The following is an 18,539-nucleotide window of genomic DNA, read 5'->3' as shown; positions in this document are numbered from 1 at the left end:
ACTGGGAATAATAAGATACACAGATAATACTTAGTAAACTGCTCAGTACAGTGGCAGAAGCCCATAAGGGTTAGCTCTTTGCAATCATTTTGTTCTTTGTCCTAGGGTTCCTTGTGAACAAATGTGCATGCCTTGCCTTGCCACCCAGGGAACTATTGGAAGCCAGAGGCTGTGCTTTATCTATCTTAGCATGCCATATGCCATCAAATAATCGTACAAGCTTGTTATGTAGCTGTGCTCGGAAATTTTCTGCAGATTTGACGAAGAGGAACCCTTTTCAGATTTTTATCTGAATTCAACTAATAGAACAAGCTTCCTCTTGCTTCAGATGGTAGCAAATTTCTCCCTCTGCATGCATCAAACAGGTTGTGTACTTTTGATATACTCATGGTAAGACAAGATAATTGTAAAACATAGGAATTAGTTGACTTTGAAATTTTTGATTAGCCCCGCCACTCTGTTGCACACTTCCTTTTCAATGGTAACATAACAAAAATATTGAGGATGAAGAGAAATTACTTACTGTAACTCAACTATCTTATTACAATTTTAGTGTTGATTTTTTATGTTATCTTCAATCCTCCGTTGTTGTTTTATATAATTGATAGTTCACACACATAATTCTGTAATTGGCCTCATCCCCCCAAGTGCCTTTTTCACTGTATGTTAGTCCTAATTCATGCACCAGTGATCACGATGTTATTGCCTCTTTAAATGGCAAAATATGAGTTCAGTCCAATCAAGCTCTTGGTGTGCTATCCCTACCCACTTGTGTATTGACTAAAAATGGAAGTCTCTTCTTTGTACTTTCAAGAAAGCCATAGAGAAGAATGTAACTACAAAAGAAGACAAAATTATTTCACTGTACACTCGCTGGGGATAACTTCTTGTTGTCATCTGTGTAATATTTCAAATTCTTCAAAACTCTGGGTTTTACTTCCCAGTCAAAAGCCAAAACAAAGGAAGCCAATCATACATTTAACATGTACACAAACACACATACAGCAAGTCAGGAAATGAGAGAGAATAAGGAAAGAAGAAGCGGTTGTAACCTGTTTAGTTAGCTCTACTCTAACCTTAGAATCAGGAATTATCCAAATCGAGAAGGCTCGCTTGAGTGATTTCCTGAGTTACTGTGCTGTAATGTATACTCACTTCAGTAGGAAACATCAGGGTGATTGAGTGCTGAGAGCTTGGTTTCTCCTTTGAAACCAGGTGTTTGAAGACAAACCCTTCTTCCCCCTGCTTAGTGAAACCTAAGTTCATGAAAACGTCCAGGTAGAGATGGAAAGCTCTTTGGGGGTAAAGCAAATCCAGAGAATTCAGAGAGAAGGGGAGAAAGGAAGAGAAATGGAGAGAAAAATGGTCTAGTAAAAAAAGGAAAGGAAATTGCCTTCATAGAAGACCTGAGCATCAGCATGTATTTTTTTCTTTTGTGTTCTATAAGGACTGCCTTCCCTGCTCTCAGGGACTTGTGGTCCACACCACTCTTTGCATGGGTAGAGTGTCCATCAGCTGTCATACCTATTCAACATCTACACATGAACTCTGCTTCTGCTAGAGTATCCTTGATCTACTTATTACGCAAAATACTTATCTTTAACCCTCTGTTCATCATTCTAAAAAAATAGCAGTCACATTCTACAACTGACAATTTTTCTATACATTCTAAATTACCTTTATTCTGTTGATGACAAATGCATATTCATTCTAATAAATTTAAATAGTGGAGAACATAAGAAATCATGAAGTAAGAAATTTACCAATAGTCCAAGCTCTTAGAAATTATTTCATTTCGTTTTCATTAAACATATTCATGGCATGCTAGCGAAAGTTGAAGAGGACAGGTATGCAAAAATTGAGATTGTTTTAGACAGAGTTTTTTTAAGGAATAATTTGCATCATACTTAATTTTTCTGAGTATGAGTAAAAAATAGCTAAAAGTGAAAGAATGACTGAAATTCTCAAAAATATTCTTAATCACTATAGTTACGAATTCTTAAACTATGTCTATATGTTTTAGAAAAATGATGATAAAAACAATAAGATGATGTCAATATGAATTTTATCACTGTATTCTTAGGATAAGATTGTTCTTTCTGTGAAATAATTAGCATAATACTCTGCTTATGTTTTTCTCCCGCCTCTTGGTTATTTGATAATTGGATATTTTCTTTGTCGAGGTGAATAACATTGACTCCCTTCTCTACAACTAAGATTTCTATGATTGTTGAGACTTGAGATACTTCCCACGCATGGCTGTTTCTCCACCCATGTACAGCAACCAGGTAAGCATTCTTTGCATTCACCCATTCCAGAGCTTCACTGCAGTCCAATTCACATACTTCACAATTTACCTACTTGAGGTCATAATGTAGTGGCAAAGAAGCTGGGGGAATTTAGACACCAACCTCTGTTGGTTGGCACTGACTGCAACAAGTGAGTTTCCTTCCTGGTATTTCAGTCTTGTTAAACACAGAGTGGCATTCTACGGTTAAGATAGAGTCTTCACCAGCAAACCTGCGTGTACGTGCAGGTACAAGGAGCATCTCCTACAAACAACGATATCCTTAGGAAGCGTGACCATTCAGAAGCTTTTTCTCCCTCCGTTGCCCTGAATGGAGGTTGTTGTTTTTCTCTACCTCTTCTTTATTACCAGATCTTTATGGAAACGTTCGTTCTGGCTTGGTTTTGCTCTTCACAGCTAAAGTTCTTTGAGACTCTATGACCTTGGTGCAGTGCTCATGGTTGATGACCCTTGTTTTCTTTTAAAACCACTTTTCTCTGGTCACTTCATTCAATTTATTGGAAAAGGAGTTTGAACCAGCTTATCTGGAGTCATTTCCCCTGAAGTTCTTAACAGTTGATCTATGCTTGTGTTGATTACTAAACGGTGCCAAGGGAGTTGGAAATTTATTTAGAATACAGTAAGTCAAAGAAGTCTTTCCAAGAGTCAGAATATGCTTTTCAACCTTGCCCAACAGAGATATAATGCAAGCCACAGACAGAAGCTATATTTATAATTTTAAGTTTCTCATATACACATAAAAATTAAATAGGTGAAATTAATTTTAGTAATATATGCATATTATTATTTCAACATGTAATTATAATAAAATTATTAATAAGGCCATTTATATTCTCTTTTGCAATGCTAACTGTGCAACACAGGGTCATATTTTAAATTCACAGCACAGTTCAATTTTGCACAGCTATCTTTTAATAGCTACATGAAGTTAGTGACTATTATACGGGGCCGTGCTGCTCTGTGTAATGGAAACGTACACTTTAATTCTTGAAAGATTATCTTTAAAATTATTCTCAATCTAATTACGATATTTTTAACATGAAAGAAAATAGAATTTACAGAGATTCATCAAGGATTTCGGTGCTGAAAAATCCGTTACTCTTCCTCTTGGCATCTGGAATTATTATAATTATTATGACCCAAGTTTCTGCAAATTTTGAAGACCTGCCCATATTCACTTCTCTTTGATGGTCAAAATGCTGGTTGCCTATCAAATACAATACTTTCTTTTCCTTTTTTTTTTTTTTTCTTTTAGTAACCACATTATACTGTTGGGAGACAGAAGCAATGATGTGCTCAGCCCAAAACCCACATGTGCCAACTTCCCTGACTGATAGCACCATTCTTGAGACACAATTAGGCCACAGAGTGAAAAGCAGAAATATAAAGGTGATTCAGGGTAAGTTTCACTTTCCTGAAATAGTATCTCATTTCTTGTTCCTTATTGGTTTCTCTTTCTCCTTCCCGGAATGCAGGTTTAAATACTGAAAGTGAGGCTGCAATTGTGCCACATTCGGATGACCATGTAAACAAAGCTATACCCTGTGAATGTTGGGTAAAAAAGAAAGAGAATGTTGATTATGAAGATGTGTACCCACCATAAATTAGACATTTCTTACTATTTTAGAGGTATAAGCTCTTGTCTTTCAAATTCACTGCAGTAGAATGTAATTGGTGATTGATATTCTTATTTCAAACACTATTAAATGATTCCAAGTTACATAGATTTTTCTTCACGTATATTATTTAAATATTAATAATAGTAATAGTAATAAAAGGTAACCACTGATAATGGTCCTGTGGGTAATACTTAGTAGTAAAATGTCAAATGCAAGAAAAAAAATAGGAAAAAGAGAAATACATACTATTTTACTTTGTGATATGCATATGTCATTTCCGTATGAGGTTAACTAGATATAAAACATGGTTATATCGCAGCATCATTATGCAATCATATTCATGAATTTTGACGTCTATTAATATGGATGAAATGCTATTTTCTGAATTGATAATGTGCAAGGACACCTTTAACAAGTTCACTGAGGAATGGAGTTACATTAGTTTACTCTTGTGCAAAGCAATTTGAAATCCATGCACAGATTTGTTTTTCATACCATACATTTTCCATTAACTTGTTTTAAGAGCCTTTGCATTAGGGATTATGAAATTCTGGTTATTATCATGGTTCTGTCACACTCCTGTGGGCATACTGTGTGACTCAGTACCCTCATCTACAGAGTGGGAGTTAAGCTATTCCATCCTGAATTCCTTTGTAGCTTTAGCATTCTACAGATCTATGGAAACATTTTTTTTTTCCCCAAAAGATATGATTCACAGTCTGATTTCATTTGATGTTTGGCCTTTGGGGCTGTGCTAGTTTAAGTCGTTAAATTAAATTTTTGGCAGTCAGAGCTCTTGAACATCCACCATTTGCGACTCTGACAACATTCCTTCTGCTACGGAATCTACCCTTTTAGAAGACCCAACTTATTCGGTATTGCATAAAGCACCTTCATAAAATTTCAAGTGAAAAGGATTTCGAGGAAATCAGATTTAGTACCTATATTCTCTTTCATGGTTCTCGGAAATTATTTTTAGAGATCTGAGAAAACAAAGATTATTCCTACAATTTGACATTGTGTCTATGTTTTAAAACACTTATTTCTTTAGTTCTATTTACTATTAAGCATTATTGGAAATCTTACCTCTTTTCAAATGTTCTTTAAAACATTAAAAAAAACCCAACAACTCCAAGAGTCTCTTTCCAATTCTGAAAACTCTTGGCTAAATACTGACGCTATTTTCAACTTAGAGTAACTGGCAACCTCACATTTCGTAAAGTTCAACAAGAGCAGACGCTCAGCTTCTAAATATGCCACTCTGTCAGCAGGTTTCAATGAACAGGAAGCAGACAATGGAGGCGAATGTCTGGAACCCACATGCTTCTTTCTGGCTGAGGAAAGACTCGGAGACTTCATCTCTACTTTCACCTGGTCCTGTTAGGGACTCAGCAGAACCCAGTTCCAAAGCATCCTTCCTGGACCCAGAAGAACAAGTTCTTCTAAAACATCTGCATTTAACAGTGTTTTCATATTAATGCTATCTGAAAGTACATTTCGTACCTCGTGACACGCCTGTCAACCATTGTTCTGACAGCATTGCCTAGTGGCTAAAAGTATAGGGACAGTAGAAAAACAGATCAGTCGTGGTGAGAGATCACGCTGTCTTTTTAAGTCAGCCTTATACAATGAGGAGCATAAGAACCTGCGCCATCCAGTACACCATCCAGTACTGTTGTGATGCCTATGCAAAATAACGAATGTAAAGTGCTCAGTTACCCCTTGTTGATGGCCAGCATTTGAAAGCTGATAAATATGGCACCGCTATTGTCATTATCAGTATATCTGGAGTAGGAGTAAGATTCACAGGGCTACTATTTTTCAAGTTTTCCTTGGTGACAATAAATTTTAATATTTGTATGAATTCGTTGAATTAGTCCATTCAGGACCTGTGACAGTAGGTTAAGTTATATACTCATCATTGTATTTCGGTGATAAATGCTTAGGTGGTCATTGAAAAACAATCACTTTTGGTTGATGATAAACAGAAAACATTTTCTGCGAGTGAGGGTGGGCAAAGGGTTATGGTTTAGTCTTTTAAGCTATTGCATCCCACTCCTGAGTGCTCATTTGAGTGCCAGCTTCTCTGTTTCTGGTTCATTTCCCAATTGATGCACTGTGGAAGGCAGCATGTGACAGCTCAAAGCTTGGGCCTCTGCCACCCGCTTGGGAGACCCACACGGACTTCCTGGTCCCTGGCTATAGCCTGAATCACCCTGAATGTTGTATTTGGAGAGAGAAACAGTAGATCTCTGTCTCTTTCCTTTCCTCCCTCCCTCCTTCTCTCTTCCCCTGACCTTCTCTCTGTATCATTCAGTCTTTCAAGTAAACATTTTCTAAAGCAGAAATGTTCTCTGGCAGCAATGGCTTGCATTTTTACTCTATTTCATTAAAAAAAAAAGCCTCTACTGATTCTAGTGTAATAAAGTGTGAAATGAGACCTTTTCCCATCATTTTAGAACTGAACAAATTTCTAAGTATAGTACAGTAGAGGCCAAACATGTTCTCATTCTAAAAAGAACAACTAAAAATCCTCTATGCACTATTTATTAAAAGCAGAAAATCTGTCAGGGCTATATGCAGAGAATCTGCAGGAAGAGCATCCCGGAACTCGGACATGAATGCTCCCGGATGGAGAAATGTCCCACATTTCCAAAATTGCTGGGGAGAATTCGGCAGAATTCTTTCCAGAGATTGTTGTGAGTGAGAAGGCCAAAGAGGCATCTTGGTTTGCAGTAAGTGTCTAAAAGTAATGGGCTTGCTGTGTCCTCCGTGATAAGACAGGGTAGGAAAAGAGAGGGGAGGAGAAGGAAGGGGAGGGGAGAGGAGGGGAGGAAGGGAGGAGAAAGTTCTAGAAAGTAGTTTATCTTGAGCCATCTTGCTGATGCCCCACTCCAGAGGGGCACCCCTTCTCAGTGAGGAGGTGCTGAGCAGCACCAGGTGAGTACCAGCAAAAACCCTGGCTTGTTGTTAGAACATTTGCTCTCTAATTCCAGAAACAAAACAAGTGGAGCAGCAAAAGGCCTTGGAGAAGAGAAACCTTGAGTGGCATCCAGGAGAAGAGTTTTAAGACTAAATTGGGGTATTTTCATACTTATGTACTTTACCAAATCAAAATAAGTCTTTGTTTTTAAAATTACTTTAAAAATTATTTTAAAAAATTATTTAAATGTCAGAATTACAGAGAGAGAGAGAGAGAAACCCTGGAGGATTTCATTTTCTAGATCACTACCCAAGTGGATGCAGGGGCTGAGTCATTCCAAAGCCAGGTGCCAGGAGTGTAACAGGGTCCTGAGCACTTGAACCACTTTCTGCTGCTTTTCTCAGTGGGGAGCTAGAGCAGAAGCAGAGCACTGGGACACAAATGGTGCCCTGTGCCATGCAGCAACTTACCTACTACACCACCTCGATGTAAGCCCCAGTAAGATTAGACTATTCTTACACCAAGAGTCACAGGTTCTTTATGGAATGTGTGTGATCATGATCAAGAGATACGTGAAGGAAGTTCCAAAAATGCAAGCAGGAGCAGTGATAGGAGGCCAACTAAAGCTCTTTTCTATACATTCCTGTGCTATCAGAGCTGTCCATTATGACAGTTCCACACAAGAAATTAGCAAGAGAGCTGTCAAGATAGGCAGGTGGGCCAGTCTCAGCTGCTCCATCCTCCACACCCTGAAGGGTGGGTTAGTAGAAGTGGAGATTCTTTTATAAAACATGACTTTTCCCATTGCCCCACACCATCTCCTCACAACAAAGGCTTCTAGCTATACTGTACTTTCAAATTAACAAAACACATGGGTGAACCACTGTATGCCAAGAATGTTTAGTTGGAAGCAAATTCTTCTTAACAAGGTGTCAAAATATCCATTAAAGATGTTTCTAAGAGCATTATTTTAGCACTGCAGGAGTCAGCATGAGAAAGAAAAATATAGGATTGAGAATCCAGAGGTGTGTGTCACGGTCACAGCTCCGTGAGGAGCATTGAGAAAAGGCGTGTGGCATTTGGACTCAGACGGAGATTCCAACCTTGTCTCCCCTGTTTAGCAGCGAGGTGACCTAAGACGCAACTCGTAACCTCTTGACTCCTCAATTTCTTCATGCATAAAATGGGAAAATGGCACCTGCATCTTAGGATTGCTGGGAGGAATAATGAGGCCAACAGGGGGGCAATAAGTATGAATTTTATCAAATCACCCATCAGTACAGTTTTCCACTCTACTGACCTAAGAGAACTCCAGTGATGCAATAGAACAATTTATCTGAGAAAAACTCTTTAAAGTGTAAGTTACTTTAAAGTATTTTTTTTGGTCGTTTTTCTCCTGGTTAACAGCTCTCTCTGTACTATGAGAATAGAGTGAAGACAAGGATATTATTTCTTTGTAGAGAATAATTTCTTATATTGTAGAATCCATTTGCTCTGCATTTCTTAGGATAAAGGTATTATCCTTATTTATTATTTTATACATCATTTTTTCTTGATTATAAAATTATGGGCACTTATAGAAAATGTGGAAGCTATTAAGAAGTATTTCATTTTTTTTCTAGGCAAAAACTTTGGACAATGGGCTTATTTTCATATGTGCGGTTTTATAACATCCTTGTCATGTTATTACACCATTGGTGATTGTCGTATTTAAATTTCACTGATTATTCACTAAGCCTACAAGGAACACGTGGTAGAAATCGTGCTCCTCTGATAAAAAGAAAAATATAAATTCCTTTATAGAGCTTTTTTCCCCTACTATTAAATTTTGGAGGAATTCATTAAATAGAACTTCCCATGAATAATATTAAGTTTTAAGTCTGCAACTTTTATTACTCTTAACATATCTCAGGAGTTGTTTTTCACCTCATTAGTTTATAGTTAGTTCTTTGTGTTGTTGTTATTATTTTAAATCTGGATAAAGAACTCTGTGAGAACTGAATCTTTGCATTGTGAACTTTAAAAGATATATTAGGCACTAAGCTATTTTATTGTATGAATGAATGAACAAATAAATATTGCTGCCCAGATAATTATATGTCTCAGCCATTACCCAAAGCACTGGGCTTAGGTAGTTCATTTAGTAGTTCGTTCATTCAACAGATATTTACCAAACATCTATTATATGCCAAGCAATGTCTTAGTATAGGAATATGGACATTAAGCAAAAGAGGTAAAAAAACAAATTTCATCAATCATAGTGGTTACACTTTATGATAAGGGAATATGTACATCATTAAGATAAGCAATGTATTACATGGTAAGAAGTGTTTGGAGAACAAAAATGTTGGGAATGTGTAAAAGAAGAATAAAGAGCCCTGGGTTCTATTGAATGTGTGTGTGTAGAAGAGAGGGCAAGCAATGTATGGGGAATAGAAAAGAGCTTCTTATTGGGACTTCCGTTAGTAGGAGTGAAAGTCATGATGTGCTAGCCCCAGTGGTCTCAGGTAGGTCATGGCACTTTACTGAATTTAGAGTTTGGTGACTTCGGGGTTGGAGATTTAACTCATCTCTAGAAATATACAGAAATACAGGCCTTTGCTTCACTGTGTTTTGTAGAGTGAGTAGAATATGTATTCAAAATATTCCAAATCGGTTAGGCATACCTATTTAGGGGAGTGAAGTGGGGAATGACGGGAACACTGAGAAGAAGCAGCAATTCTCATGCGTGATAGGGCTTGCGAACGGCAGTAGCTCGGCCACAGTAATGCGTTCCAGGAAAGAACTAAAGAATTAATTTCCAATTTGAAGTCTAAGTGTAATTTAGGTAGGCAAAAAGTAATTTCCTCAGTTGGATTTGGGCCAGGGCACTGGAATTAACACCTCATCTCTTGCAAAAATTGCCAGGGGATCCTTACTTATCATCGGAGAGCAAGGTCTTGGATTTACAGCTGCAGTGCAGGCTGGTATCTTAGAGGCCAGCACCACTTAGCACTCTGAGCAGACTCCGGGTGATGGATGACACTTTAATGCCACTTACTGATCTACATGCCCTGTGTGCTCCCAGCAGCACCTGCATTTCTCCCGGAGTACTTCTGAGTCTAAGGACTTCTGCCCCATTAATTTTTCTCTTACAGTATTCCCTTATATTCACTTGTAGTATTTGTCACCTTCAAAACGTTTCTGGTGTTATTGTTTCCAATATTTCTGCACCACCGTATAGGATCAGAGCATCCAAAATCAAAGGGGTCTTGATATATTTTTATTTGTTTGGTCCCAGTATTTAGGATAGTAAGTAAGGAAGTAAGGAGTGAAGGGCAGACCCTTAATGATCATGGAGGAAAGGAGGAGAAGAGCCCCAGTGATTTGAACAAGCCCTTGTAGTCAGAGTAGATAGGGCCAACACAACATTTGCTAGGTAAACTCTCAGCTCCAGGCATCATCATGAGCTGGATGTTGTTTTTCGTGCCATCCCCCATATGAATCCACATCCTGCCTATTCTAGATCTAGTCTTGTCTTCCTGGGGGCACTGCTCTCGGTTGTTGCCTACAACAAACAGCAGTCGGGCTGGGGCTATCCCAACGTCAGGAGCCAGGATTTGAAATCAACCTTGGTCTCCAGTGTGGATGGCAGGGAACCATCAATTTACATGTCTGACTCCTAGGGTGAGCATTAGAAGGAAACTGGAATAGAAGAGAAGCCAGTGTTTCAGCCCAAGCAATCTGATAGAGAATACTGGTATCTTAGGTAACTATTCTTCTTCAGAAGCCTGTCCTGTTTCTCCCTTTTCAAAAAGATGCTAGTATCAGGTAGATTCTAGCATCACTGGAGACATTTTTCAGGGACTAGGAAACAGGGCAATTATTCTCTTTACCTAAACTTATTTTAACACTTATTTAGAAAATAGAACTGTCGCATACCCACCTTATTAGTCATACTATACCCAAATAACTTAGCTCCTCACACTGGGGAATTCAACTGCGGTAATCTAATATGATTGATACTATGCATTAGAATAATTACAAATCAGCCCAAAGAGGAGGAAGTGGCAACTGCAGGAAGCTACTGTCATGTTCAGAACTGAAAAGAAAGATGGGGTGACCAGAGCCCAGGAGCCCGAATAGGTGTTGGAACCATGGTAGACTTGTGGTGTAGACTGCAGCATGGAACACAGGACCAGGATACCACAGTCACTGGTGAATATCTACCTGGAGCACAGAGAAAAGAGAAGAAATCTAATTTATATCTGCTACCTGCTTTCAAGTCTCTAACTGGCATTTCCTGTTTCCTAAAAAGTCAGAATCCAGTTGTACAAGACAGGGGCAGTAGTAGTTTGCAGGCATCAAGAACCCTAGGGTTCAGAAAAAGAGCAGAGAATGGATCTGAAAAACCCCAGGTCACACAACAGCCCAGGACAGAGTTAAAACACTGGCTGCCATTCACCACAGCATATTCTATCCACAACTGGCAGGCTCCATCACCTTACTCCATGGGTTCTCTCATTTTTGTTTACTTGTTTTCATTTACAAGATATTCTTTATTGAGGACGATGTCAGCATGATATTGCCATCTCACTTTAAAATTTCCTTTTCATACAGGCAAAACCATTCAAGGGCATTCTATCTAGATGGGTGGTTTCTTTCCCCAGCAATTTAAAATTATTTTCACAAATATATATGTATTTGCAATGAAGAAAGAAAGGAAAGGGAATAAATGCAAGAAGAGTGGAGTTCTCACACAAACCAGAAATCCATTACAGCATTCTTTGCAAATACTGTAGGTAATTAAAGACTTTTAAGGGCAACTACAGTATTATTTACTTGACAGTGGAACTCTTACAGGCTATTATGTAAATACACGTTGAGTACATTTTAGAAGTGCATGCTATTTACTATTCATAAGTGTTGTTAATATGTATTTCATTTAACCCTAAGGAGCCATTTCAGTCTCTTGTGTGAATTTACATTTATGAATGTTTTTATAAAATGCATATTATTTACCCAATAGGCAGCTCTGCCACAAGAAATGCTAGCGCTGATTGCCAATTTAACTTCACATGAGTTTTCATGCAGTTGTTGCTCGGGTCTGCCTCTGCGGTTTGGCATCCCTAAATAGCCCTTCCTCTCAGAATCCTGAAAGTCAAGACCAGGAGCTGTTCAAAGGAAGGAATTTTCCAATCTGTGGCGGTGGTGGTTCTGGGATTTTACTGTCACATAAAAAGAGGCCAGGATATATCTCATCTTAGGAAACAACAACAAAAAAAGTTTCTGTAGTAAAGATGACAGTCTATAAAGTATCCGCGTGTAATGACCCTGTTTACTCTGTGAACTGACATCAACACCCACAAAATAAAGACGAGCCAGCTCCGTGGAGGAAGCTTAAGAAGTGAATTTCCTTCTCCCCCCTTCACTTCCTCCCCCTCACATCCTCTCTTCCCTAGCTCCCGTAACAGGATGGCATCATTTCTATCCCAATCATTTTCACTGAGACATCAGTTTGCCCCCTCTACATACCATATGCAGAATTTGCGAAGGGAATAAGGCTTCCCTGCCAACACACACAGCATATGCAGAATTTACAAATGGAATCCATCTCATGACTTTTGTAACTCAGGCACAAGCAGAGATGAGAACAGATAGTGAATAGCGTTCTTTGGAGACTCTCTCTGGGCTCAAAGTTCCTATTCTATCCTTGAGAGTACAGACAGAAAGCTCTGAAGTTTGTTCCTATGTGAGAAACAGCAGACTTGATGATGTTTGCATCATGTCAAACAAAAGCTAAGATACATGAGGGACTGAAGTCTGATTCCCAAACAGGTCATCTACAAAGCAACAGATGGCCTGAAGCACCTTGATGGTGGGATCCGGGAGCCTCTGGCTGTCGCCGAGCCTGTGTTGCAGGCTGAAAGTTTGTCATGACCACGATGTAGTGATGTACACTATTGATCTTACTTGGGCCTTGCTGCAGAGACGTTGGTTGTCAGGTGGTCCAGACAGTGCTGGAGAGGCAGGAGTTATGAAACTGCTTGCCTGGACGCCAAAAGAGGACTCATAAACAACCACACACACTACAGATTGATCTGACCATGGGCAGGGATGAGAGAGAGAGTGCTCCAGTGGGGAGAACCATGAGAAAACCACGCCTGTGTCACACAAACATCAACTTCAACATTTCCAGGTAGAGGGAGCTAGAATTTGCCTAGAAAAATAAAAACAGATGCCCGCGGCTTTCTCCTCTCCTTCTTGACCTTAGGTGAAACTGAATAGTGTCTAGATAAATGGAGGGGATTATAAAAGTGTAGAAACCCCTGAAGTTTAAATTTGGTAACAGATAAGGGTACTTTAAAAAGTTTATGGGAAACAGTTGGAAGATAAGTTCATTTTAATACAAAAAAAAATGTTTTGAAATTCATGAATAAAAGGGTCCTTCAAAGAATTCAAGAAAACCGTATTTTAAAGAGAAACTATGCATGGATTTCAAACATTTCACTTTGCAACAAAATGAACTTTTAATTACACCTCCACTAACATTTTAAAGTATGCTTACATCTTTCCCCTGTCAACAGATGTCGTTGGAATTCAGTGCTACAAATACCTGCACCAACACTTGTAGTCTCCCTACCCATTCTCGGAATCATGATTGGCAGACTGACTTATTCTGACCAAGTCCAGAAAAATGCTTCAAGCATCTGTACATTTGGAATTCTTTCTCTTTTTACATAAAAACGTGGGGCCACTATCCTGTGAATGGTCCTGAGTTAATCAATCGGCTGAAGAAACGTGTGTATCTGAGCATCCCAGCTAATACCAGTCATGGAGGGGGAATTTGTCACATTCCGTAACACATCATTGGAATGCCGACGGCCCATACCAGCGTGTACAACTTCAAGTTCTATCTCTGATCCTGATTCTAGCTTTCCTGCTAATGCACGCCCTGGGAGACTGCAGGAAATGGCTCAAGTTCTGAAACCCCTGCCACTCTGTGGAACACTTGGAGTGAGTTTCCTTGATCCCACCATTCTGACCAGCCCTAGTTTTTTTTGGGCATTTGGGAAATAAACCAAAGATGGAAGATCTGTACAGCTATCTTTCAAATAAATACAATTTTAAATACCGAATAGTATAAATTTTTTAATAGTGAAAAACCAGATATGTAAGCGAGTCCATTGGTAGTCAACTGGCAATTAACTGTTGCCTAAGCTCAGCTGAGGCCAGCAAAAGAGTCACAGTGCTGAATCCAGCCCAAAGTGCTCATCCATAGAATTGAGAACAAATGATTATTATTATAAGTCTTTGGGTTTTGTGTCAATCGAGTTCTTCTGTCTCAAGGAGCGTTTTGGTCTGAAACAAGATCAACAGTAGAAGAAAGATATTGAAAAAGGTCTGTGGAGATATCCATCTGAATTCTGGACTGAGATTGTGTTTACGATGTAAGGCGACTACGAAAGCATCTAATGCATTAAAGTTCTGGTCTCTGTGTGTTTTCACTTATGGATAAGGGAGCATCACTCCAATGGAAGAAAGTTTAGAGAGATGGTTAACGCAGAAACTTAAAATTGAATTTTCACCAAAATCCATGTGCAAACCAGGTTTAGTACATTAAGTCTCATAAAGATGTGCTACTTGTCTAGAGCCACATACTCAGAATGATTTCTAACTAACGCTCCCACTCTTGGAATAAAGGTTTGACAGAAAGAATATAACATCCAGTTTCCTTTTATGGGGCCACTTGGCAAAAAGGTAAGAGCCTTGTTAATCATCCTTGAAAATCTGTTAGGTAGTTGGTCCTTGGTATACACACTGTTTTTACCGCCAGAAAGACACTGGGGAGCCTTTGTCTAGTAAGTGCTCTCAGCAGCAGTTAATTGGTCCACCCGGGTTGGTTATTCTATGTAAGCACTCAAACATGAACATAGATCAAGTATTCAACATGTCGTTAATTTAAATCTGATCACTGGAGTTGATTTGCTCATGTCCTCATTCGTATATACTAGGAGGACACTTCAAAATGTTCATGGAAAAGTTAAAGTTTACTTCCATGTAAGTTTTTGAAACTGATGCATACAAAGGATCTTGAAGAATTTCATGAAAGAATGAATATTTTGTCCCCGAAACAAACATATCTTTTATTTTCAGCTTCCATTAATGTTTTAAAATCCCTTCATGTGTAGAATTCACATTTTATTAAGATCATATTCAGATCAAATTACAATATTCTTGACAAATTAACATTTCTTCAAAGTTAGAATTTAAAAGACAAATCTAAGCCTGTTAAGTACTGACAATACTAACACCATCTTTGATATTTAGCAGCATTCCAGGGGTCATTAATTAATTTTTATTAAAATGCAATATTATTAAAGCTTTTGACAATGCAGTTTTAAAAGTTGTCTGTCACAAATAATTCATTTTTCATTATTTCTACATACTTTTTCATTGAAATCAAACTTAAAAAAATCTTCCAATATCTGATGCACCATATTATCAAAGCACAGAAAACCATTACATGATTATAAGAACTTCAGAACTCACTGTCTTCAAATTTAATGGACTCCCAATGCTTTTCCTCCTGCAAAGACTGTTTTTAAGACATTTCACAGTATTTTATACATTATAAATGGATTCCATTCTTGGCTTAGTAATTCACCTAATGGACAATGGATACAAAAAAGCTGTAACTCCAGGGACATTAAATTGGTTCTAAACTCTGAAAATTACAGCTTTTACAAAAAGAAGAAAATACTAAAAACATGTCTAATGCAACACTGCATCTAATTTTCCACTACCTCCAGACTGTGTCTAAAAGCTCCTAAACTTCTTAATGACACAATATGTTAAAATTGCGTTACTTTATATTTAGATCTCAGAAAGATTTCACCCATTACATAACCCCGAGAAAGGCTTCCCAACTAGGAGGGCTGGTGTGCATGTGCTGGGGCCGAGGGAGGAACATGTGTGAGGTGCAACATCTTTCCCATACTGTGGGTTCTCAGAAAAAGTAGGAAGCTAGCACCCTTGGGTGGATCCTTTTTCACTCATCAAGGCATCTACAGATCCAAGTTTTCATGTTAAGCATTGATAAGCAGTAATTCAGTAAGAAAACCGAGGAAATTACTTCCCTAGACACCCCTAGTAATCCACTTTAAGATTTTAGACCAAATTCTAATTTCATGATCCTGTTATTTTAGATCCTTACCCACTCAGAGAACTTAGGCAACTCTCTGAAGTCAAACAAGATTCCTAAGCAGGCAAAGTAGAGAAAGTACCCAGTTGACTTGTAACTATATTTTCCCCCATTTTTGTTGCATCACGGGTGACCATAGTAAAATATGCAAGTGTCTCAATGTGAAGTCTGTGCATGGGCACAGATTTTAATGATGCTTATCTTGCATTACTTGGATGTTTTGTCTATTAGCTATTCTCTCTTTAAAATATTTTTTGATTAATTAATTTATGTATTTGAAAGGAGGACCATCAGAGAACCAGAAAGAGCTTCAATTCACTGCTTACTCCCCAAATGCCCACAACAGCAAAGGCCGGGCTAGGCTGAAAGCCACGAGCCTGGAACTCCGTCTGAGTCTCCTACATGAGTGGCAGAGGCCTAAACACTTGGGCCATCCCTTGCCTTCCTGTGTCAATTAGAAAACAGCTGCATCAGGACTGTATTAGCCTGCATTTAATTTTTCAAAAAGCTTTGTTATCCTGTCATGCTTTAATTGAACACAATTGAATATTTCTGTTGTATTGCCAAGAACTTCTAGGACACTTTCCATCATCAGCTGCACATGCTGCATCTTCAAACAATGCAAAGTAACTAGTAGGCTTTTCTGACCTTTTTTACTGGGGGCGGAGGAGGGGGACTGTATGAAAACAGGTCCATGTTTTTCTGCACTTTCTTTCTGATCTATGTCTCCTCATGTTATCACTCATCACTAGACACTACCCTGGACTCTGTTGAACCTAAACATCTGAGCTAATCTCACAATCTCCTGCAATCATCCAACAGTTGCATAGAAAATTCTGTGAATCTTAGCTCTTAAATATCTCTGGAATGGGTTCTAGATTTTCATTTTTGGCTATAATTTTATGTATCTATAGTGATAACTAATGTATACTAAAATTTACAATGTATTTATGTCATTCTATTTTCTTATAGGAAACAGTTCTACCATCACAACACCATTATGGAGAAGGTTCTGGTTCTTATATATTCTACCATGGTTGAGTTTAAGGTGCATGAGCCAAATTCAGACTTGAATCAACCTGTGAACCTAGACAGACTGACTTCCCAGCCTACATTACACAGATTTCCTTGGTTTGGATATTGTAAGATCCAAAGTGTTTTTCCAAAGTCGGGTTTCATCCTATTTCCCTTTATCTTTTATGGAACTGCTGGTCTGTGTTTCTGAAACAAAATTCTCGACAAATCATTCATCTTCATAAACCTCGGCTTTCCGTTGTGTGCAAAGCAACAACTGTCTCATTGAGCACATAAGGCCCTTAGCAATCGGACTGAACCTCCCCCAGCCACATCACTCAATGTTCCCTTCTACTTGCACACACATTGCTCCAGTTCCTGAAAGATCACCATTGCACGAAGGCAGGCCCTTCAGTATGGCGACTCTGTACTTGGTGCTATCCTGTGTCTGCAGAATTAGCCTCTAAATTCACTGCCTTGAATGCTCTGGACCCAGATGTCATGCCTTCTGTAGCTGTTTCCTGATACGGGTTGGCAGAAAAAAAAAAAAAAACCCTTCGCCTGCCCTGATTGTCTGAGAATATTGTTCTCAGTTCTGCTAAGCGTGGATCTGTGAGCATTTGCCCTTGAGGATATTCAAGGGACAACATCACATTTTTTTTAAGATCATTTTCATCTTTCCTGTGCCTCCTTTATAAAATGAAAACTTAATACGTATTTGTCAAATAATGGTCAAATTTTCCCCTGTGCCTCACTGAAATATTATCACTTTATTCCTTGAATAAAAAGTATGTGCTTGAAATCACTAATAGAAATATTAATTATCAGTCAGATAGAACTTATACACCAAAGGTTGTAATTTTATAGATTTCCCTTTGAGTCACTTGTGGTTCCTTTCAGGGAAATGTCTGATAAATCTCCAGTTGCTAATCCTATTGCATAGAAGTCTTCAAAATGTGCTCCAAATATGCTGCGATCCTCTGAAGACTGAGGATTTATTACATGAAAACTATTTTCATAGAAATATCAGAAACTTACTTGCCTTTTCACTTTTATTTTACATGAGCATACAGTGAAATTTTCTGAAGATCATTGCATGAAATGATAATAGAGTGTACCTTAAAATTTTCTCAATTTTTATTTATTTATAATGCAAAAAAACATGAACCAGGTACACCACAATACAAAGAAACGCACCGTGGGCTTTTCATGTGATTTTAAGAGCAATTAAGTAGGGCCAAATGTTGGAGAAACACTGTCACAGTGGCACACTAGAATATGTTCTAAAGTGTCCAAATGGCCATAGAATAGAACCAAAATCCTAACGGTTGCATGAGTATTTCATGGTATATTCTTCATCTTGCAGCATATCATCAAAGATATTTCCATCAAACCTAAAGAGTGACGCTTCTAAACATTTACTTTCTGGACAGCCACATTGACTGTGACCAGAATCCTGCGTTTCAAAGGGAATTACAAATTTCCCCAAAC

The sequence above is a fragment of the Ochotona curzoniae genome, unplaced genomic scaffold (genome assembly GCF_017591425.1).
Source record: "Ochotona curzoniae isolate NIBS_2020 unplaced genomic scaffold, NIBS_Ocur_1.0 contig_50, whole genome shotgun sequence".
Classification (NCBI taxonomy): Eukaryota; Metazoa; Chordata; class Mammalia; order Lagomorpha; family Ochotonidae; genus Ochotona; species Ochotona curzoniae.
The sequence above is the reverse complement of the archived record's forward strand: the minus strand, read 5'-3'. Positions refer to the sequence as shown.